The following is a 24,322-nucleotide window of genomic DNA, read 5'->3' on the forward strand; positions in this document are numbered from 1 at the left end:
TAAGAACGAAAGAGTTAGTGGAAATTATGAGAGATATAAATTACTAGACGAGATACCAACCCCATATAAACGGTTAATGATCATTCAGTCTTGATGACGTTTTAATAAGAGAAAGATATACGATAATATGTATAATATAAATTTTAAAAGTACTGACATAGTCATGAAAACAAATATCTATATATTATAGAGAAAAAATTAAGCACTGCTGTCTGAGTCTTGAAGAACCATCCTTTCAATGGTTACCTCTGAGTCTCTTTTCCTTTTCAACGGAATATTCGTTTTAAATCTTCTGTTTATATCGCTCTCTTCTTTAATTTCATATGCATCGTTATCGTAATACCCAGCGTCTGCTTTAAATAATATATCGCATATAGCTTTTTGCACCACTTGTACAGTCTTCTCGGAATGCTTCCTCATTTTATACTTAATAAAATTAGTAAATGCGTCTATTTCCTCTGTATTACTAAGTACTGGGTCTGTAGAAGTTTGAACAGAATAAGTTTTTACAGTTGGATTTTTTTCTCGACTAGGCCCAGATGTTGGTGCTGTTGTTTGATTGCTAGATTCTAAATCAGATTCTGCATCTGATTCTGGTTCTAATTTAATATCATACTCGAAAGTGTCATCTTGTACATAAATCGTTTCATTAGCAACAGGTGAATGTTCTATTGTGTGTTGTTGACTTTTGTTATTTTGTAATTGAATTTGAGTATCAGGCAATACTTTAATTTGGGAACTGTTGAACTCGTCGCTTTCGTCCTCCTGTAATATTTTATCGATTTTACATAAAACGATATTAGGTTATAAAAATTATAACCTAAGTTTAATTAAAATTTAGTATACATTTTGTAAGGACATGATCTAGTTCATGGATATTTTGTCCGTATTTAATATTTCTGAACATACTTGTGTATAATTTTGAATAATGACCCGTTATGAAATTAAAGTTAAATATTAGACCAATATTTCCTGCAATGATAAACTCTTAAGTTTATATTTACAAATGTGTACAATGTGTACAACACCGTTTGACCGATCACGATGAAAATAGCACTTTTTTTTTAATAAGGGAAGGTATTTATTCTATCTACGTTATTGTAATTAACCACTACTTTTATGCCAGAGTAATCAGCACATAAACACAGTTAGGAAAGAATCTGTCAGGTTTTGCTAGTATACTATAATACGTATATAATTTGAACTTACTGTATTTAATAACTTTTTTCTTGATATTTTTCTATTCATCAGGAATGATAGTTCCATAAATGCAAACCATGAAGTCACATAAGATTTACCTGAATAAGAATATTTAATTAGAAAATCATTTATTATTAAAAAAAATTTATGATAATAAACTTACCAGACATCAGTCCCTTTCTAAATTTGGCCTTTTCTCTTCTGAATGACGACATTAATATGTTCATTTTGTATTTGCAGTCATTAGCTGAAATATTTAAAGCTTTCCCTATGGATTCCCACTCCTCATTTCGAGCTGCGTGCTTATAAAATAAAACTTGTTTCGAATCCCACAGAATCGATCTCGATTTGTACTCCCGTATTAATTGTATACATTTTTCCTCGGTCCATATAACGTTTTCTTCAATATTATTCATTTTTTTTTCAATATAAACACGGCGCGTGTTCGTGTAAGTTCTCACAAACGCTACACTAAATGGAAAATGGCGGACATGATCTGTCCTTGGCGTCTCGTGTAGTAAGTACCACGTGATAGTAGTGTATATACCCGTCTCTATTACGATGCAACGCGGTACGCATGAGCGAGCGAGAGCGGGCGATGTTACACGCCATTGGTGCGCGAGCCAGAGCAGTTGCTGTATCGTACAAACTGTAAGAACACAGTATACTATAGCGTTACAGATACAATTGATTTGTACGGCTCAAAACGCGCAAGCGTGTGGGTGTGTTCTGCCTCGATATGCCAACACGCGTCAGTTTCGCAACATCAAATCCTCCTTATATCTGAAACAACACGTAAAATGTATATAGAAAAATTATGAAGGAAGAACTAGACATAATAAATTATTATTTGAATGTATATTCAACAAAAAATGATTTTACAAATTTATATATATATAATACGTCGGTACGTCTTTACGTTTTAGAAAAATATTCGCAATGAGGTTACATTAAATTTATTACTTTACGATATAAAAAAAGATATTAAGTATTCACTTTTTACATTTTGATTGAACAAGGGTTTTTTGACATAAATGTAATAATTAATTATTTACGATTCCAAATGAAATATGAATGTATCAGAATAGCGTTTACCTTTTAAATGACTTTCTTCATTACATATTATATTAAAAAATATAATTGATTTACACGCTCGAGCGCCGGCTCTGTCATCGTGAGCCATTCACGTCTCTATTTTGAAACGCGTTGTTGATTTAAACAAAGTCGCGTAACATTTCGAAGCGATCATTTGACGTATAGTTTTTTTTGTCGCCAATTGTCATGTATCCAAAAAATCTCTAATTTACGATACACGATGTAGTATCGTGTCTCGTAAATGTAAAAATATACCTACCTATTTAAACATAATATTTCTATTAATCATAATGTATATGATTAATATCAGTTATGTGTTTATGTTTATATATATTAATGATAAACTTACATACAAAGTATGTGAGGTATGTTTTCATTCGTGTATGTGTGATTCGTGATATTTATTTTATACCGATATAGAGAACTACCACGCTGCTTTGCGTTTAGTGTGGGTCATTCTTTATTTAAGTAGGCTCTTATAAGCACTTTTGAATCGTCATGTTACGCGATTAAATTATTCAATTTAAGCTTTCGGAATGTAGATTTTACCGGGAAGAACCGGTAAGAATCACAGTAGTAACTTTTTTTCTCACATAAAATACATAGACAACTATCTAAATACAATCAAACGTTTATGTCCTTTAAGGAAATCAGCGAATACTAACCACACTCTTTTTAATCATCTGTATGCTCTTATAAGGTTATTTTTAACCTCTATCCCAATATTTAAATAAGTATGATGGTATAACGTAAGTATACGTACGTCTATATCAATAAAAAAATGTATAGGTAGATTAAAGAAAAAGGTAGTAAAAATCATCGCTGTAGGTCTAACTTTTCTTTTTAAAAAGTGCAGGCTTTATGAAACCTTTAGTGAAAGTGTGAGCGCGCTTCGCTTACGAAACTATTGCGGTTGACTGTCAGCGGTACGGGCTACCGTTGGCGAGACATTATCAATAGATAACGAGCTCAGATCCTTGTCGAAACCAATAAAATTCGTTCCACGTTCAAACAAACTTGTTTGCGTCCTGAACACATTCAAGGCTGCTAGTTTACGTATATTAAAACAGAAATATGTACAAATCTTACTTTTTAAAGCTATTTTAATTTCAGTTTAAAGTTGAATATGTCCAAAATCCGAATAAAAATATGGTGTACCACTTTTATCTTTACTTACTAATAATTTTATTATTAATTAATTATACCTTATAATAACTCACTTATAATTGTAACGATAAAATATTTTATACAATAAAATAAACATATAACATCAAACGTCTTAACGTTTAAAACATATAAATAAAATTATTCTTCTAAAAAATACCTGTTATAATGATTATTTATTATCCTTAGAACAATGCTTTGCATGCTTTATATAATTAATTAGTGTTTACTATTCGTTTGAGTTTAATTTAATTATATCAAAACTAAAAAAACCGCCCCGCTAATTAAATTATCTTTGTGAAGTAGAATCCTGCAAGAACCTGTTAAAGGCAAATAGGACAAGATTTAATGGACAAGGTTATCATTTACGGTATTCCGATTCCGTTTTGAGCGAAATTTTGAATTAAGGACGTTTGATGTAACGTTTTACAAAGATCTATCTCATCCACCTTCAAAATATTTAATTATCCATGAAAACCGGTGTACACACTACTCGGCCACGGAGGTCGCCATATATAGATAGATAAAATAAACCAATCGTCCAAATTTGGATAATTCTTTTCCAAAATATCGTGTGCATTCACGATCTTTCCGAACGAGATAATATATATTCAAAGGAGTAAATGAATAATGCGAATAACATGCCGATATAAATAAACCACGGAATTTCACCTTACGCGCCAGTTAACAGTGAAATTGGTATACCGGGTTGATTCAAAGGGGACATCACACGAGCGCACCGGAGCGCGATTCCTGACGTGCCCCTCGACTGTCTACATGCGACTATTTACACCTACTTTCAAAATGTTTCCCTCAAACTGCAATGCATTATAAATCTTAATACATGGATGTATGATGCACATTCCCATATTACGTTCGCAATTATGCAAATTTTCTCGACCGGTGTGCATAATGAATTTTCGTGTTTTATTCTTTACACTGGTGCAGGCAATGTGACCTGTATTTACTGTACGTACAACTTGAACTTTTAAGTTGGTTACATATATTTTCAGATATTCTACCGCCAAACAGCAGTACTCAGTATTGTTGTGTTCCGGTTTTAAGGTTGAGCCAGTGTAACTACAAGCACAAGGGACATAAAATCTTAGTTCCCAAGGTTGGTGGCACATTGGCGATGTAAGGAATGATTAATATTTCTCACAGCGCCGTTGTTTATGAGCGGTGGTGACCACTTACCATCCGGTGGCCCATTCGCTCGTCCGTCTACCTATGTTATAAAGAAAAAAACATATAAAACTACGAATTTTCAATGTATTGGTATTGTTGGTTTGTAGGAATTAAATTATTTATATAGGACTTTTTTTTTCTAAGCGCGTGAAGGTAGCTCAGAGCACTCAGAACTAAATGTTTTTTGCGTCCTTATCGCAACGCTCATACATAATTGTTTCACTGGAATCCATTTTCATTTTTCTGTCATTGGGTCTAAACAAGTTTTAATGTATACAGGAGAATCATAGGACCAATCTGTTCTCAAACAATTACATGTGGATTAAACATAAAACCATTTTTGGGTTTATGTTCAATCCAAGTTCTGTAAACATTACAACTACATTTGATACGATTACAGAACCGGGAAGCGATGCAGTATCAGTTAAAATTATAACTCACTTATAATTGTAACGATAAAATATTTTATACAATAAAATAAACATATAACATCAAACGTCTTAACGTTTAAAACATATAAATAAAATTATTCTTCTAAAAAATACCTGTTATAATGATTATTTATTATCCTTAGAACAATGCTTTGCATGCTTTATATAATTAATTAGTGTTTACTATTCGTTTGAGTTTAATTTAATTATATCAAAACTAAAAAAACCGCCCCGCTAATTAAATTATCTTTGTGAAGTAGAATCCTGCAAGAACCTGTTAAAGGCAAATAGGACAAGATTTAATGGACAAGGTTATCATTTACGGTATTCCGATTCCGTTTTGAGCGAAATTTTGAATTAAGGACGTTTGATGTAACGTTTTACAAAGATCTATCTCATCCACCTTCAAAATATTTAATTATCCATGAAAACCGGTGTACACACTACTCGGCCACGGAGGTCGCCATATATAGATAGATAAAATAAACCAATCGTCCAAATTTGGATAATTCTTTTCCAAAATATCGTGTGCATTCACGATCTTTCCGAACGAGATAATATATATTCAAAGGAGTAAATGAATAATGCGAATAACATGCCGATATAAATAAACCACGGAATTTCACCTTACGCGCCAGTTAACAGTGAAATTGGTATACCGGGTTGATTCAAAGGGGACATCACACGAGCGCACCGGAGCGCGATTCCTGACGTGCCCCTCGACTGTCTACATGCGACTATTTACACCTACTTTCAAAATGTTTCCCTCAAACTGCAATGCATTATAAATCTTAATACATGGATGTATGATGCACATTCCCATATTACGTTCGCAATTATGCAAATTTTCTCGACCGGTGTGCATAATGAATTTTCGTGTTTTATTCTTTACACTGGTGCAGGCAATGTGACCTGTATTTACTGTACGTACAACTTGAACTTTTAAGTTGGTTACATATATTTTCAGATATTCTACCGCCAAACAGCAGTACTCAGTATTGTTGTGTTCCGGTTTTAAGGTTGAGCCAGTGTAACTACAAGCACAAGGGACATAAAATCTTAGTTCCCAAGGTTGGTGGCACATTGGCGATGTAAGGAATGATTAATATTTCTCACAGCGCCGTTGTTTATGAGCGGTGGTGACCACTTACCATCCGGTGGCCCATTCGCTCGTCCGTCTACCTATGTTATAAAGAAAAAAACATATAAAACTACGAATTTTCAATGTATTGGTATTGTTGGTTTGTAGGAATTAAATTATTTATATAGGACTTTTTTTTTCTAAGCGCGTGAAGGTAGCTCAGAGCACTCAGAACTAAATGTTTTTTGCGTCCTTATCGCAACGCTCATACATAATTGTTTCACTGGAATCCATTTTCATTTTTCTGTCATTGGGTCTAAACAAGTTTTAATGTATACAGGAGAATCATAGGACCAATCTGTTCTCAAACAATTACATGTGGATTAAACATAAAACCATTTTTGGGTTTATGTTCAATCCAAGTTCTGTAAACATTACAACTACATTTGATACGATTACAGAACCGGGAAGCGATGCAGTATCAGTCAGTCCGAATCCGAAGTAAGCTCGTTAATTCCGCTCTCTGAATGAACGAACGTCGAAATGCAGTGAGCAGATTGATTAATTTCCGCTTGCGATTTGCTGACAGATAAATCCACTGTGGACTGAAACTATGCTGTTTGTTATTACCATTATGATGGACGGAATTAAAGTTCAGGACAAAACCATATTGTGATTACAGAATGTATAATAATATTCCATCTTCGTAATGTTACTCAGTTATCAGTAACTTATGATGATGATGTCGTTCTGATCGATTTCGGCCACCAATCAACTACCCAAGACATAGTATAGGTCACAAGTGTTATAATCGGATGGAATGACCCGCCTGGATCGAGATCAGGCGCAGGACCAACAACTTAAAGTGTTTTCCAAAGCATGGGAGACTCTACTTCCAGACTTGGAGTTCTAACTAAGACTTCGATAGAAAAACCCAATTTTTTTATCGACCCAAACTGCGGTTAGAACCTAGGATTTCCCGATCTCTTGCCTTACATCTAGTCACAAGCCAACAAGCCAGACAATAAACTAAGGTCATCCAAAATGAAACTCGAAATAGAATATTTCTATTAAAGTAATGTTGCAACATTTAGAAATATACGAATACATTTGAGAGATTTAAATTCACGTATACATTTTAAACCTTAAAGTAAATTAAAAGATTGAAAATCCTTTCAGAGAACTACTATTCTAGGAATTCGTAAGTATTCATGCAAATGTAATATGTTAATTTTCATAAGTGGACTTTACGAAACATTTTACTCGTATATAACCATTAAAATAATTCAGTTCATTGTCCACTCAGTTGTTTTCTTCCAGTTTTGGGTAACGGCCAATAAATTTGAGTCTTTATGTTTATTTGATGATGTTTCCTGTCTGGACACCATCCCGTTAAGTGATATATTTACCGTAACGAGTAGAATTTAATAAAAAAGTCGATCTTGGCACGGCTCGGGTAAGCGAAGCCAGATGAAACCGAGTGCTGAGTAATTATATATGACAACATATTAATATGCCTCAAGCATTTTAAAATTATCACATAAAGGCCAAGAGCAATTTAAATAAATAAAAACTGTTATGATCAGGGTATTCGGTATGAAGTTTCCTACGTTTTTGAGCAATGTCAAAACAATTTGCAAATTGGTATAATCGGATACGACCAAATTTTGAAAGGAATGTTTTGATGAGTTCAAATCACAGCTCGTGTTTTTAAATTGTTTACTTTTCCTTTTCTTCTATTTAAATCGTGTTTTGTAATCAAAAAGTGGTTTTATAATTGGTGTACCAAAGAATCATTAAAAATAGAGAAACTTACCTACCTACATTGATTTTGTTGTACTAATTTAGAATTTGTTACCTGGAATTATTTCATTTAAACATATTTTAAATAGTAAAATGTTTTTGTGATGCTGGTTTTAATGCGAAGGTCAGTTACGTAATTGTAAAACCGATATTTTATACTATACTAATTTTATTTCGGACATGATAAAACATATATTGATGTACCAAGCTGCCAATGCCCTAACCTTATTCTTTAATTGGTTTACTGGATATTATATTATGACGTAACAAATAATCTACTTACATTGAAAAAAGTGATGACCTTTCTTATGTTCAATATCATGAGTTAAATATAAAATGACCAGTTACGTAATTGTTTACTGTCTTAATATCGCAATACGAACGTCCGGACGATCAGTGCGCTTGTAAGGACAAACGGGCGCAGAACGAAAATAATTACAATACCAACGCGCTTCGGTGCGTCAATAAAGAAGCGCGGGCGACGATTAGGAATGTATACGGTACGATCAGCTCCTCCTAAAATAGTAAGGCACACCATTATATCTCTTTTTGTATGAACAATAAGAGATAAATTACCATGAAAAGCGAAGTTTATAGGAAACTGCATCACGCCGTGTGTAACATTGCAACGGTCAACAGTAATTACACACAATCTTTACGATGTGTAGACGCGCCTCCGCGTGTATTGGTTATGTGTGGTATATTCTGTTCTGAGATAAATGCTACTTTGCAATCAAGTTAAACTGTAGTAAAATTGATTTATAATAACATGTTTATTATAATTTATAATTGTGTCGTTTTTCTTTGAACGTTTTAAAATATTGTTATAAAAGTAACATTTTTCGGAAGTTCAGCCTTTGTTGTAGGATTCTATAGATTTTATCAAACGATTGTTCGCTTTCCACCGTGACGTAGCTGCCGTTTGTGTCGGGCACCTCCTCTCAATCGACTTTATCTTGTTAATTGGAGAGCAGCAATGTCGCCCGTTCCACTTGTGCTTATTGTTTGCGCCTCGACACTTTCTTAAGTTATCTCCGCTTGGTATCTGTCTTTAATGATCCCTCAGCATTATTAAACTCCCCTGTATCTATACTTCACTGCTACCGCGTTCATGTTAAGGTCGAAATCGTGGCTTGTATCTTTTCAGCTCTATGGTAATTATTCACGGAAAGATACTGAGTTATTAGGGACCTTAAGCCGGTTAGTAATTTGACTTTTACGGCTATTTAGTTTATTAATATGCTCCCTTGCAGAGACATTGTACATTTACATTGCACTATCAGTGATGGCGTGTGAAAGAGATTAGAAAATCAAAATTGATTTCAGGTATTTTGGTTTCGTAAATTCAATACAATTAATTATTATCTGTTGTATTATGTAAGTCAATTCCTCGCTGAAAATGTAATATTGACTCTTTTGTTTCTATGTTAGTTCTTACATTCAGTATTAACCCAGTTTTATTGAATTTTCACGAGTAGGCGTATTGTAGTAAATGTAATTTACAAACATTGTGAGCGCGTCTCTCATCTATTGTCTCGATTGTTCCAAATTTCTCGGCTCATTATTGACCTTAATTTGAGTTTTTTTGATTCAATTACAGCACTTTATTGTACATTCTCATGTCGGGCGGCAACCGAAGTGGGCATCTATGAAATACCTTTCGTATAATTACGATCTCAGCAGAGTTCTAATTCGTGAGTCACGGTCTAGTGAAATGGCACGCGGTTCATGATCGCGCTGCCTCTTTCAGCTATGGTGCGTGATATGACTTGTAAAGTATTGTTCCCAGTTTGGATTTGTCACCACGTCACACTCCCATAGCGGTCGCTTTCACCTTCTATTATAAGAGAAATTTCATATCACGAATCTCCCATTTACGCGGGAATTCTGTTACTACGCGATGATCACGCAGTATACGTCAGTCGTCAGATTGATGGGTCCATACGCGGCTTTTGACGTCTTCCAATATGAGAACACGTTATTGCGGAGTGCCGATAAATACACAATCATTATATTGTCACACCGCTGGCGGGTACGGCTCGGTAACGGTTCACGGAACTGGGACACTGCGACGTACGTAATCCTATTATGAGCTCGTTAATATAATCCCACTTAGATGTCGGCCTGAATATGCAAAACTAAAGAACCATCTTTATACTGTCTTAACAATCAACTTTAACGTATGAATAGATCGCTATTAAAATGTTGTTTGATTTAAACGTCTGTTTTCATTATCTCCAGTGCAATCAGTACACGTGCTTGCGCTCATTTTCAAAGATTTTATTCAATCGATATTAATGTCTCATATAATAAATAAAGCACAAAGGATTTTTTAAAACCTATATGGTTATCTTCCGTTCTGGACTATGGGCTGTATGTAGTTTTTGTGACTCATAAACAATGATAGACGACCGACAAAACTTCGCCCTTGAGAACTGATCGTAAAATAATGAGGACAAATTATCCCATTACAAGTAAACGTCTGTCGATCTGGCCGGTTGTCAAATTAAGGATGATTAGTAGAACGGATGCTCTAAATTCAGTAGGAAAATATGTTTTTTTTTTATCGAATAATACTATCGTGAAATAAATTTTATTAAATAACTTAACTTTAATAAATATATAAAACAGATCAAACAACAGTATAATATTGCGAATCAACTGTTTAGTATTTGATAAATAACAGCTTGATTGTTGGGTATGCAAGTTGTTTGATTGTCAAAGTGTCAATGTGTGCGCATGTAAATGTAGATGTGTTGTGTGAACACGTAAACGCATATTATGTAGCCAAAAAGTAGCCTATAAATAAATATCAATTACTCTTTAGACGTCGAAATTTAACAACATTATTCCTCGTACCTTTGCTATTTAATAACTCCATAAGCAATAAAATATTTTACGATTGTAGGCATAGTAACAGCGTACAGTCTGCCAGGGCATGGTACTTAAATTACGTGATCACAAAAGTCCAATTTCCTGAGGCCATTGCCGGGCGATGTTATCACTCGTGGGCGTTGTCACGATAAGCTCCATTTCTTAGATCTTAAGCTCGTTACACATACACTGGTTTTATTAGAGGAACTGTACGTGTAATGAAGTTCGTGCACGTCCACTGGTCGTGGTTCGAAGTTAGACCACAATGTGACGACACAATCGTATTGTGGTAGATTCTCTGATGAGATAGCGCTCGCGGAAATATTAGTCGCCAGAGACCGTTGTGACATTTTAAAGCGCGTTATTTTTTTCTACGCCGCCCGTTGAGTTAATTTACTTTCTGAGCCCTTAATTGGTTTTAGCTGTCCGCCTGTTACCGCTTTTACTTAAATGCCAATGGGCTTGAATTAATTTACTAAGTTATGCAAGATAGTAAGACCTCTTTCTATTTTAAGGCTGAATAAAATACAGTTTTTAATACTTAATATCTGTAACTAGCACGTCAACCCGTTATACGTTTAACGTGTTTTTTTATAACATTACTTTTTTTTTTTTAATTCTCTTCACCTAATTTAAAAATGTATTATAAACGTAAAAGTAATTTCTCGATTTTTAACGAGGGATAAGATTTGGGTATTTTATTAAATTATATATTAAATAGAACGATTTGAGTGAAGTGCTAGGTTTCTTAGTATATTTTTACTCATCTTGAAAATATATAATAAAAACAAACTGAAAAGATAGAATCGAAGCGGAGGATGATTTGCTGGAAATAGAAGTGGCTCCGGCCTTATTGACCTCACCGTGAATACGCTGCGAGGAAAAGCCGCCTGTCAATTGAAAATTGAGTAAGAATAATCCAATAAAGAGACACCAAATACTCGTTAACCTTACGATTTATATTTCTTTACATACTCACCTCATTTTAAGTTACTCATAACCTCAGCTACGAGTACACAATATGACGAAATGGGATGAAACATCAAGATTGATTTACGGTTCAAGTGGCAAAAACATAAACCGTATATAGTCAAAATTCTTGAACCGTATGTAAACGTAACCTCGTTTCTTTATAAGCTCTCAGCGACTCTCCATATATTGCTTATCAAGGGCGTAAAATTCTCATCTCATTAATATGAAAATGTGCTGAAGTTGAATAATTTTCCTTTTTGCACGTCTCGTTATTATACGTTAAGACGTTCGTGATTTAGGAGCTCGGAGAAACTTAGGACATGGTATTTCAATCTGCTGCCATGTAGGAGCGACATTATATCGACGAAATAGGTTTTCAACTCGTAAAGGAATAAGATATAGGTCAGATATATTCGACCGCATATATTTTCTGCTTTTTAGACATGAGTTAAATATTTAAGTTTATAGTTTGAGTTGAAAAAAAAATCGTTATATGTTATAAATATAAAACCCACACGATCGGAATGAGTTAAGGTTAAGGACAGCGAGTTTTACGTGCTTTCCGAGGTACGGGAGCGTAGACAATCCTAACTCCGAACGCTTCCGATTTTTTCTAAAAACACTCAATAACTTTTTATAGGCCCGATATGGTATTTGAATCCAATAACTTGGAACCCGTAAGCGCACAAGCTCAACCAAGCCATAAGTAGCCATTTCAATATCAAAATCTGATAATGAGCGTCACTCCAGGATCAAGTGATAATAAGAATATTATGTCAAATCCATTGACTCGAATCAATCTTGTCCTGGTACGAGCTTTAATGCCGAGTTATTTCATTTCATCATAATTATCCATAATATACACTATGATTGATTATTATTGTTATTTATTTGGAATTCCTAGTATCAAGATTGTTCAATGGTTAGAACAAGTGAATCTTAGCCGAATATTGCGATTTCAAACCCAAACAAGTACTTCTTAGAAGTAAATTTTATTCATCTCGTGCTCGATTGTAAAGTAAATGGTCTTGAGGACTGCACTTCACCGATGAAAATCTGCCACATATTTATCCAATCAAACAACCTTAGAACATCGTAGGGGAATGAGGTGCTTTTCCCCAAGAAAAGCAGAGGTCTTAATACATCAGTAGGATATTTTCTAGCTGTTTTTTTTTTTATTTCATTTGGTATTTATATTTAAATTGTATTATTAACTACCAGTTTTTCATACAGTCAGACTTGTATTCTTAATCTTATTATTTTATCGTTAAAGCGTACCTCTTGAATAAGAATCAAAAAGGATATAAGGCAGATCTATTTGAAATTAAACTCGTAAACGACGCCAGAGCCTTGTAAATTCTGTTGTATCATCAAATATCATTGAATACAGTCTCGTATATAGGTAGGGGGTCAATTCTACTAATAAATTGTCTTTTTGTCGCAATAGAATTGAAACGTAATCGTTGCCGTTTAGACGTTATCCTATTCTAGTAAAACAACGATCCCGTCGAATCGAGAACGAATCGTAACTGTTATAAATTAGTACAATTTTCCCAGTTACGATTCAGCTAAGTTTTATTTTTGTGAGGAATATAGTCGAAAACGTATATCATAATTGTTATAAATTAGTAGAATTGTCTTCCAGATAAAACAAATTACATGTAACAAAATCCACTCGAGTAATCAGAGCGTGGTTCGCATATTTACACAATCATGTGACCTTGCCTTAATCAGAGCAAAAATAATATCAGATACGTGTATAAGTCGCTTTTTTTTTAAATTTATTATAAGACATCAAGTTCTCGTGGCCTTGATGGCGCGCAGTGTTGAATTTTTAATAGTTTCATCTGACCTGACTTATATTACTTTTACACCGCTAATGAATGGATTAAGATAACATTTGATATTATTATGAACTTATAACAAACTATTAATTCACCTTCGCACGGTTAAAATAAGGGACCTTCTTGGTCGGCATATTTTTTTCGAACATCATTAACAATCATCAACATATTTCAGCCAATTTACACAAAATCCTAATGAATTATACACCTAAACAGTCAAACAGTATCAGTGAAAACCGTATCAAAATCCGTTAAGTAGTTTTTAAGTTTATCGCGTACAGATGCGGCGTATAATTTAATATAGTGGTGTACCTTAAAAATATAGTATTCTATATTAAATTTTATTTCGTACATTTCATTGATTTTAATTTGTAATTATCAACTCACGTCCAACTAAAGATTCTAATTTAAGGGATCAAACGGATGTACAGGAATTCTCTACGTAACTGTATAATATAATACACGCTACACAATGTCTTGTTCGCTCAAGTGTGGAAGTAAGTAACTTTACAGATTATTCGGTTTTCGTTTTATTTGATCGCGCAGTTTTATAATACTTAGTATATTTATATTCCTCTTATTTATAATAATAAAAATAAAACTTAACTGGTACGTAAGATATCTCAGACTACACTTACAGAATTTAAGATTTAAATTAAAAAAAAAAAACATTAAACACTGCGTGTTATCTTACGTAGTTAGCTTGCGTGAAAGTTTTTGATATGATTATTAAATTAATAATTTTATATCTCAATAAAACTTAATAAATTAAAAAGAGTATGTGATAATATTTTCAAATAATAAAGTCCATTGAGCTCGATTATGAAGTGTAGCTGCTAAATGTCTTTGACCATAAATGTAGATGTTGAAACAATTGTTCGAAGTTAAGGTTTAAGCGATAGAATTGGTTTTAGTCAGCAGTCGAACAATAAGAATATCATCATGTTAAGGCGTAAAGAATAACACCATGAACATATAAGCCATATTTTTCAATGGTATGTACCATTGAAAACACTATAAAAATACTATACATCTTCACCTCAATGCCGCCTTATCTTAAGATACTGTAAGCACTATCTTGTGATACAAGCGATATGCGTATCTTATATCACGGTACGAATGCTTATATTTATAATAAATTAAAAAAAAATCTTTCTTAAGGATAATAAATAAGTCAAAAATTCATACAACGTCGTATCTTATTCGTGTAAGTACGATATAATATTTTATCTTAAGTTATAATCATCATCAGAATTTTCATATAAATCTCATCTTGTCAATTGTAACGATCTTGTGCCATACGTGTCCGTGTCAACCTATCATTTTAAAATATCATCGGACCATAGAACGCGAAGCCTGTCTAATCTAGGGCACCAATCCGCGGCTACTTTGGTCCACCTACCGTCTTCCCGACTAGCCAAGTAAGCAGACGATCTCCACCTTAATCTCGCAATACAAGGGTATTGCGAGATTAAGGTGGAGATACAATAGGCAAGGGCCTATTGTAACATATAATATATAATAAACAAAAAAACTTTTATATGATTTATCATGTCTAAGCTAAGAAATATATCCTCTTAACTGTCATATAAAAGTGGGTGACGTGTGAAAAACATAACTAAACATAGAAGTACATAAATGTGTAATATATTCGCAGTTACTCGTATACCATCCGCTTAACTATTTCGTCATTCGCTACACTTTAATATTTCACTGAGAGCTACTTGAAAATCTTGAAAGAAATTTTCATATAGAGTTTCGTGTAAGCAGAACCTTACAAAATGTCCATTCACCCATATACCATAGCGTTCCACATCTCGGCGAAATAATTCTCGTCTCTTTTGAAATGCAACGTATGAAAAGTGTAAGCGGAAAGTGAGAATTAATAAGAAAGTGGTTTCAGCGCTTTCCAGCGGTTGCACGGGCACAGTTTTCTTGACCTATTTTTAAGACTATAAATTTATTGATTAGTCACGCGTACTTGTATGACCTAGATTGTATCGTATACAATCAAATTTAATTGCTATGTATAGTAGTGACTTCTTACTAATCAAACTATTACTCACTTCGATTAGTCATGATAATAATAAGCTGATTCCGCGGCTTAGTTTAAGTGGACTTTGACTAGGGAGATAAATATTGCATTTAAACACATATATGTGTGTGTAGAATGCAAACCAGGAGTATAAGTATTGTCATACACACAATTGTATGGACATTTTACATGATGGTCCTGGTGGAAAATAGTCACTTCGCTGATAGATATTGGTTCCGTAGTAAGTAAGTATTGACCATTCTTTAGTTTACCATCGAGTCTTAGATTTCAAGCTTGTCTATATTATTTGATACAAAGTATGGGTGTTTTTTATATTTTATATTCAAACATAAATAATTAAATAATTATTGTTAACTTGTAAAAATGTTTACACATATTAATAAACATTTTTACAAGTTCTAGTACAAATGTTATCGTAATACTGACATTGAGAATTATAAATCAAATTCGTTTTGTCTTGCGAATGCATTTTTATACAATAATACCATAAGGGTCGTGGATATGTAGGGAATAAAAATATAACCTAGGTTCAAACATACTTCATACCAAATTCGATTCAGTGGTTTAGTAATGAAAGCGTAACAGACAGACATACTTTCGTATTTATAATACTAGAATAGATATAATCAATCATAGCAAATCCACCCTCAATAACCAATGGTAACGACAATTATCAAATGGCGTACATTTTTTTTATATTATTTTAAATAGTTAGCCTGACTGACAAATGGGCCACCTTATGGTAAGTGGTCACCACTGCCCTTCGTTTACATTGCCAATGCGTTGGAAACAAAGTACATAATAATGTTTGCAAGTTACGAACTCACATTCATCCTTCAAAACCGTAACACACTAATACCAACTGTATTACTGCTTGGACGTAGAATGTGCAATAAGTGGTACCTACCCAGAGGGTCTTGCACAAAGCACTTCCATGACGAGAATATAAATATTTTTCGATTGTCGTATGAAAGGAAATAGTATCAAGAAAAACAGTTTTTCACAACTATTAAGAATCGTGTTTTATCCGGTGAGCGAGCAATTAAACGATGCGAGCGGTAATTCTGGATTCTTTAAAACGATGATTCCATTTTTAATTGCGTTAATTGTCATCGCGTCAAATTATCTGACTTTACCTTTGTGGGAAAAGTGCCGCCTCCTCTAATAATATAAATATCTTTAAGTAAAGATAAAATAAAACTTAAATATAATTGGAGCGCTTAATTACAATATCATCTTGGTTACAATTCATTTTACTGTACAATTCTTTTCTTTTTTATCATAAGTGGACTGACAAGTGACCCAACTGACAGTGGGTAAGTGGTCACCACCGCCCATAGACATTGGGGGTGTAAAAAATATTAAATATTATATTAGCAATGCGATACCAACCATGGGATCTAAGTTGGTATGTCCCAACAATACAATATATTGCTGTTTGGCGGTAGAATATCTGATGAGTGGGCATTACCAAGCGGGCACCCCACCATCAAGTGAAGCAGTAAACAATTATAATTTTTGTTTCGCTTTGAAGGTGGAGGCAAGCAGAGACTAGTACTTATCGCGATCCTATAGTGGCTATAGTCGAAGGTACGGTAAGGTCTATAGGTACCACTCACCAGCAGGTGGCTCATTAGCGCTTCACAGAAAGAAAATATAAAACTCATAACATTTTGAATTTCAATGTAAAAAATTCAATGTTACTAAACGAAATATTTCCACAAACTCGCAGAAAACGTTTCGGTTCATTCACTAATTGGATAATTCGTTTAAAAAAGCAAAACTGAACTCCCTTAACGAGGTTAAAATTCATTTATTCTTGTGATGAAATCGAAGAAAAACGATTTCGCCGTAAGGACGTTTCACACAACACTAGATTCATTGTACAGGTTATAATAATGTTGATAAAATGTTACAAGATATTGGAGGTTGATTATGAGAAAAATAACACTTAATATTAAAATATCACATATAAGGTTTTAATATAAAAATGAGGAATGAAGACCATGTTGTGAGAAAGGTTTTGAGAATGGATGTGGACGGATATAGAGGGGACGACCCAAGAAACGATGGATGGATTGTGTGAAAGACGATATGGTTAGAAATAATGTTACTTGTGAGATGACGTCCGACAGAGAAGTATGGAAGAAGAAGACATGCTGCGCCGACCCCAAGTAAAATTGGGATATGGGCAGGAGAATGATGAAAAAATGATGAAGGTTTTAATATAAAAAAACATATTTGAAATTATGAACTAATGGTATTGTTGATTTCACGATTGATATTTACGATAAATTGTAAAATATTACCAAAAATTTATTATTTTAATTTAAAAAAGAAACTACTCAGTTTCTTGTTGGTTCTGATGGATAGGTAGATAGATTTTAAAACGACTGTGGTTGTGGTTGCCTGGTGTTAAGAATGACGACGATTCGAAAAAGTTTTGATGTAGACGGAGAAGCAAATAGCAACACATATTGTATTAAAAACAAATGTCACATCATGTAAATACCTGAGTAACCGAAACATTGCAACACGTACTGCGTTTCCCCTGAATTCGCCACGGTGATAAAAATTATTTATATATTAAATTAGGTCGAGATATTGCACTTTTACACTATGAAACGACTCGAATCAGTTACAACATTTTTAATACAACCACAGGTAACACTGGTACGATGTGTTTTTTTGATGCATTTTTAAGATCTTTAGAAGAAATACGGTTCTCATCAATGGCGTTTCCTTTTATTCAAATTTGGAATGTGTTTCTTCTTTGAACGCGTAGTAGGATATATTTTCACCGGAAAGAGTTCCCAAGACAGACGAAAACATGTCTTCTTATTTCAATATTTAACGTCAATAGGAACAGGTCGAGGGTACAGCAGCTCGCTAAATAATTCAAAAATTATTCAATATGTTTCCCACTTCAGTTCGCCAGTATCCTGCAATTCGCAATTCTGGCTTTAGGCGACAACAGCCGCCTTCTAGCTGCCCGTCAGTAATGTGCCCCAAGGTTGGGTATTAACTAGATTAGATTCACATTATCAAGGGGAATGAGAATCGCTGTAATAATATTATAGTAATGTCTTTTTATTGCTTTATATGCACTGTTTTCTACAACGAATAATTTGTATGGATATTATATTTCTACGAATAAACTTAGAAGTATGTACCTGAGAACTGTCAAGCGCTACAACCTTGTCGGAAAACGATTACGATCGGTAATAAAACTGATTTACACATGTATTAAATTAAACAGAAGTCTAAGCTTGTATACTATATGTATCTAGAAATCGTCAAAATTGTAGTTATTTTATTTACCTATTCGTTGAAAAATGTTCCAAAATTTGATCAATGAAGACTGGAATGTTCTATATAACCTCTATGCCTTTGCCTTATTTTTCAATGAATTTCGTTCGAGTAAACAGTAGGAGAAGCACATCTTCGAAATGGCCTTCACAGAAGTACGAATAAATAATTCAATGCTGTAACCCTATTAATTAAGCTGTACACATTTCTATCACAAACGTTGTTATGTAGCGCCGATCCACGATTCATATTATCGACGGAGACCACGCCAGCTCTTGAATGCTAACAGGACAGATTAGTCATGCGATGCAGTTCTGCATTGTCGTTCACACGCAACCGAAGATCTCCAGCTCGATACCGCGGCCGACAGACGCACCGACTCGCGGATATTCTATTCAATCGATATAATTCACACATTTTATTCTGTAAATGACTCCCGGGAAACATTGCTAGGCGGCTGTCTTGTTATCTCGTCGGGTTTCTGTAGCCGAGGGCGTTGCGGCCTGGCCAGGCAACTCGAGTGCTATTACGTGAAGTTTCATGAACTTGGATATCAATTTTTATTGCTTGAAATGGCCCATATCGAATGCATACGCTGCGAATAAATTATTTCATGTTTTCTGTATTGCAAAATTTATGATAAATTCTCAAAATTAATCTTATAATAATAAGACTATTCAATTTAGTGATACCTTTTTATTTTATCAGTGTAATACTATAAGTCATCTATTTTAAGAACTCGACAAAAATATATTAGAAGAAAAATGTGGACCGTTTAAGGGGACACCTACCTTGACCCGCGTTTGACTCGTTAGATTAAATATATTCACCATTGGAAGTACCTGTAAAGCCAATATATGTATTTGGTACGATAGCAATGATTTAAATAAAACGATTATCCTGACACTGACGTTATACTTGTATCGATTAATTATTATTCATGCAAATGTCGTGACATGAATATTCATTCATCTCTTTAACTGTTGAATTTATAATTTGATTGAAACGTTGCGACGCCGACGCTCCAATCTGATTGCAATGAACGCTATACTGATCAAATTTATACAAATAATAGGCAATGGTAATTAAATTTTTCGTAAACACGTAAATCTGTGATGATTGTATCTATTACTACATAGTTTTTTTTTATGGCATTTGTTGGCGGACGAGCCTATGGGCCACCTGATGGTAAGTGGTCACCAACGCCCATAGACAAAGGCGCTGTAAGAAATATTAACCATTCCTTACATCACCTATGCGCCAACAACCTTGGGAACTAAGATGTTATGTCCCTTGTGCCTGTGATTACACTGGCTCACTCACCCTTCTAACCGGAACACAACAATACAGAGTACTGTTATTTGGCGGTAGAATATCTGATGAGTGGGTGGTACCTACCCAGACGGGCTTGCAAATAAAGATTATTATTATAAAAAATACATGTCAGAATTTCTTCTGCAAATCATATGAATTTTTCCTCACGATGTTCGCCGAGTAAAAAATTTAATACGAGTAATTATAAATACTAGGTCAACGCGCCTTTTCCATATTATAATGTTTGAGTTAATTTGTACGTGACTACAAAAGTACGTAAAAAAACTAATCATCCAATTTTATTCTACTTTTAATTTATATTCATAAAAATTTGTAAATTATTAAAACCAAAGCGGATAGCTTATCGTAAATTGTTGTCATTATTATTGACAAATAATTTGGTACCAGTCGAGCTGATCTGATGATGGAGCCAGGAATGATCGAGTTCATTTAGTTTATTTGTGGAGTCCATTCATTATTCTTAATGTGCGATGTCTTTCGAATTTATTCACTACCATAATCTAAACTAATCTTATAAATGCGAAAGTAACTCGTCTGTTGCTCTTTCACGGGCAAACCACTGAAACAAATTTGATGAAATTGAGTATGAAGCGAGCTTGAACTCCAAGGAGGGACTTGTTTGTGACTAGCACCCGACAATCAACTCCTAAAGCAAGCGAAGACGCGAACGACAGCTAGTGTTATGTTAATTGTGAAATATAAAACAAATTCAGGGTTTAACAATCACACCATTTTTTAGTCCAAGTAAATATTTAATGACTCAAATTTAAACAAGCTGATGCAACTTCCCACTCGTTTTTTTTATTAATATCTAAACGCCATTAACTCACCTGCTATCTATTCGAGATAATCTAAAAAACGTATCTAAACTGCCAGGTAGAAAAATTCCTTAATTGGTTGTCAATTAACATAAAGAATTTAACGAAATATTTTCGTCTATTTCCCATGTTTTATGGTCCGCTACGCACCCTTAAGGATATTATACTATAAAATATAATGACGTTCTTTTTTTAAATAGATTAATGGGCATATTATTTTTATTCAGATAATTTGAATATTCTCTAGTTTCGTTTTGGGTCTTTAACTTTCAAGTTGTTTTTTTTTTAACAATTCATTAAATTATAATGGTAAAGGCGCAGTCATATTGTGTATTTCTTTAAAAAGCAAAAAGTTAAATGGTGAGAATCACAGAATTGAATATCGCACAATGATAAATATACTTTCTCGTGAAATGTTATTGCCAAGGGTTGCTTAGGAAGTATAATATTAAATTTAAACTTAACGCCCACGTGATTTGGGAATCTATTCAGAGGTAATAAGATGTGGTTGGGATAGGAAACAAGTTCCATGCCATTACGGGGAGACGAATATTAATTGTAGTTTACGACGACATCTGCGAGAAATGATTTAAACGCTTCTCTGCCGGGTTACCTCAGCCGTTTTATCCAAGTTATATTCCTCTCGAATAGAAATTCAAGACGTCTACGTTGAATAATATACGCCGTATGTCAAATGAAAACAAATTAACAGTGAATCGAATTCGAAAATAAAGTCCCACCATTGTCAGACTTACACAGAGATGACTTATTTGATACGCGAGAAAAGTAAAAAGATATTGTATGCTTCCATTAAACTGTCACATGTATGCAAATATGGGAGATAAATAGCGAATGGGCTTTTTTTGCGTGTAGATTCACGATAAAGACTGCGGTAGCGGTGGCGCTGCGCACTGACACACAAACCAACTGACACTTAAATGCATGTTTTACATACTTACCTTCCTTTCCTACTCTCTGGATCTATAGAGACATTATGCTCACCGCCTTATTTGAACTAAATAAGACATCTGCACAAATATCGTTATCAAACGAAGATATATTTTTTTAAAAGTATTTAATGTATGCTAACATTTTTCTGCGGAAGTTTTCTGAAGAATCTCTTTATCGTTCGGTATAATCTGGCTGTATAACACAATGGACCAGAACACAACGGCTAAAATTAGATTTATGTTATTTTTTTTGTTATCTAAACATCCTGCTCTATGTTGACAAGATTAAAGATGGGACAAAAAATTTAATTCAAAAGAAACATTAGTTTCGAAAAAATTGGGTTAAAAGAGGGTGTATCTCTGACATAACTCTCACGCTAGTTCCCTCACTTGGTACTATTTATTTTAACTGGTATCGTGTGTGGTCGAAATTAGTGCCCTTTTTTGCGCATGTTTGGTACAAAACCCTTCGAATATAGAATTTCATACCCTTCCTTTTATAATAATCTTGCTGCTACGCCCACTTTCACCCGCATCTGATGTTAATTTTCCGCCACTTTCATAACGTGATGATATTACTATATATTAAAATTTACTTTGCCTGTCTGTCTGTCTGTTGCTCCTTCACGGCTACACCTTTGAACCGTTGACTTGGCATGGAGCAAGCTTGAACTCCAAGGACACAGGCGGGCGACAACTACTAGTCTATAACCTCACTGAATCAAAAGACATTCTTCTAGCAATTTCACATAAAATTATTTTATCAATTATGCCAAGTTTAGCTCTTTTAAAGAAACAAACTGTTCAGCTTTGTATAGTAGTATCAATAGATATTAATCTTATATTATAATTTTCTATGTTTACTTCTTAATTCATATTTTCATTGTTAATAATTATTACATTAAATTCAAACAAAAAAAAGTTTAAACACAGTTAATTTATATATATATTATAGTAAATTTATGTATAGCAAAATATATTTATGTTAATAATAAACGCACATACCGTTAGGCTGTCTATTTGCACGTCTAGCCTCTTCTAATAAAAACAGGATTTATATTGTAGTTATGCCAAAGTCAATAAATAAAGGATAAAGACGTATTATCTCATGGCAATTATGCAAAAGGAGATTAAACAAAGACATTCGATACACGTTAACCATCGTTGAATTACAAAGCAATGTTCTGATTGATTTAATTATATATCTCCATTATTTATGAGTTAAGTCGTAACCATGTAGTCATAGACGCGTTAATAATGTATAATTGACGACGCGCTTTAAATTATTTTGTCTTTATTTTTAGATGATGAACGACTTGTTATTTTCTCAATCCTACCAACGTATCTGTAAAGCATATTAAAAAAATATATGAGTTCTTATTCTTCCATTTTCAAGTGATTTAATTAGTAGAAAAGCGTAACTATGTATTTTCTCGACTGTTATTTTTGAGAGGTTTCTACTTTCCGAGCTGGTGGTATTTTTACTTAATGACAGTAGAAGTAGAATTTAATGTAGGTGTTACTGTTTTTTATGTCGAAAGTGCCTGGGTATTACCAAGACCGGCAAAAGGGTTACCCGAACGGACTGGTAAGGACCACGTGGATTGGTCACTGACCCATAGACAGTGGTGCTATAGGAAATATTAATCATTCCTATAACACCAATGTATTACCAACCTTGGGTACTTGGATATTGTCCCTTGTGCCAGCTAATACTAGTTACTCGTCCCGGCTTCACACGGGTACAATAAGGACTTATGTGTAAAACTTTTAGATTAAACAAAACAAACCTAAGATATTTTTTTCCAGCTATCAATGTAGAAATACTCCACATTTCTCTACTATACTATGCCTGTATTATACATATTTATAAACCTTCTTCTTGAAACACTCTGTTTGTTGATGAAAACCGCACTATAGTCCGTTGCATAGTTTAAAAGATCAAAGAGCACAGACGGCGGGAAGCGACTTTGTTTTATACTATGTATGTATATTACTATATATAAATGATATACGATCGTAATCGACGAATTATAACCAATTGAAACCGAAATCGATACATTTCTCAAATTTTTATTCTGTTGCTTGGATTATGACGCAAGTCGTATCGCCATGAGGGTTTAAAATAACCACATAACACCAGAGTCAAAACGAAGAACGGATCATTTATCAAAATGTGAACATTATTTCCAAAACTACACA

The 24,322-nt window shown here is 33.8% G+C and overlaps 1 protein-coding gene across 2 annotated transcripts in view; it reads left to right on the forward strand.

The window, feature by feature from the left end:
- LOC125067421 (CCR4-NOT transcription complex subunit 6) overlaps nt 1-24,322 on the forward strand; it is a 197,373-nt gene that overhangs the window by 106,209 nt on the left and 66,842 nt on the right. The window lies entirely within an intron of this gene.

Source organism: Vanessa atalanta, chromosome 11 (assembly GCF_905147765.1).
Source record: "Vanessa atalanta chromosome 11, ilVanAtal1.2, whole genome shotgun sequence".
Classification (NCBI taxonomy): Eukaryota; Metazoa; Arthropoda; class Insecta; order Lepidoptera; family Nymphalidae; genus Vanessa; species Vanessa atalanta.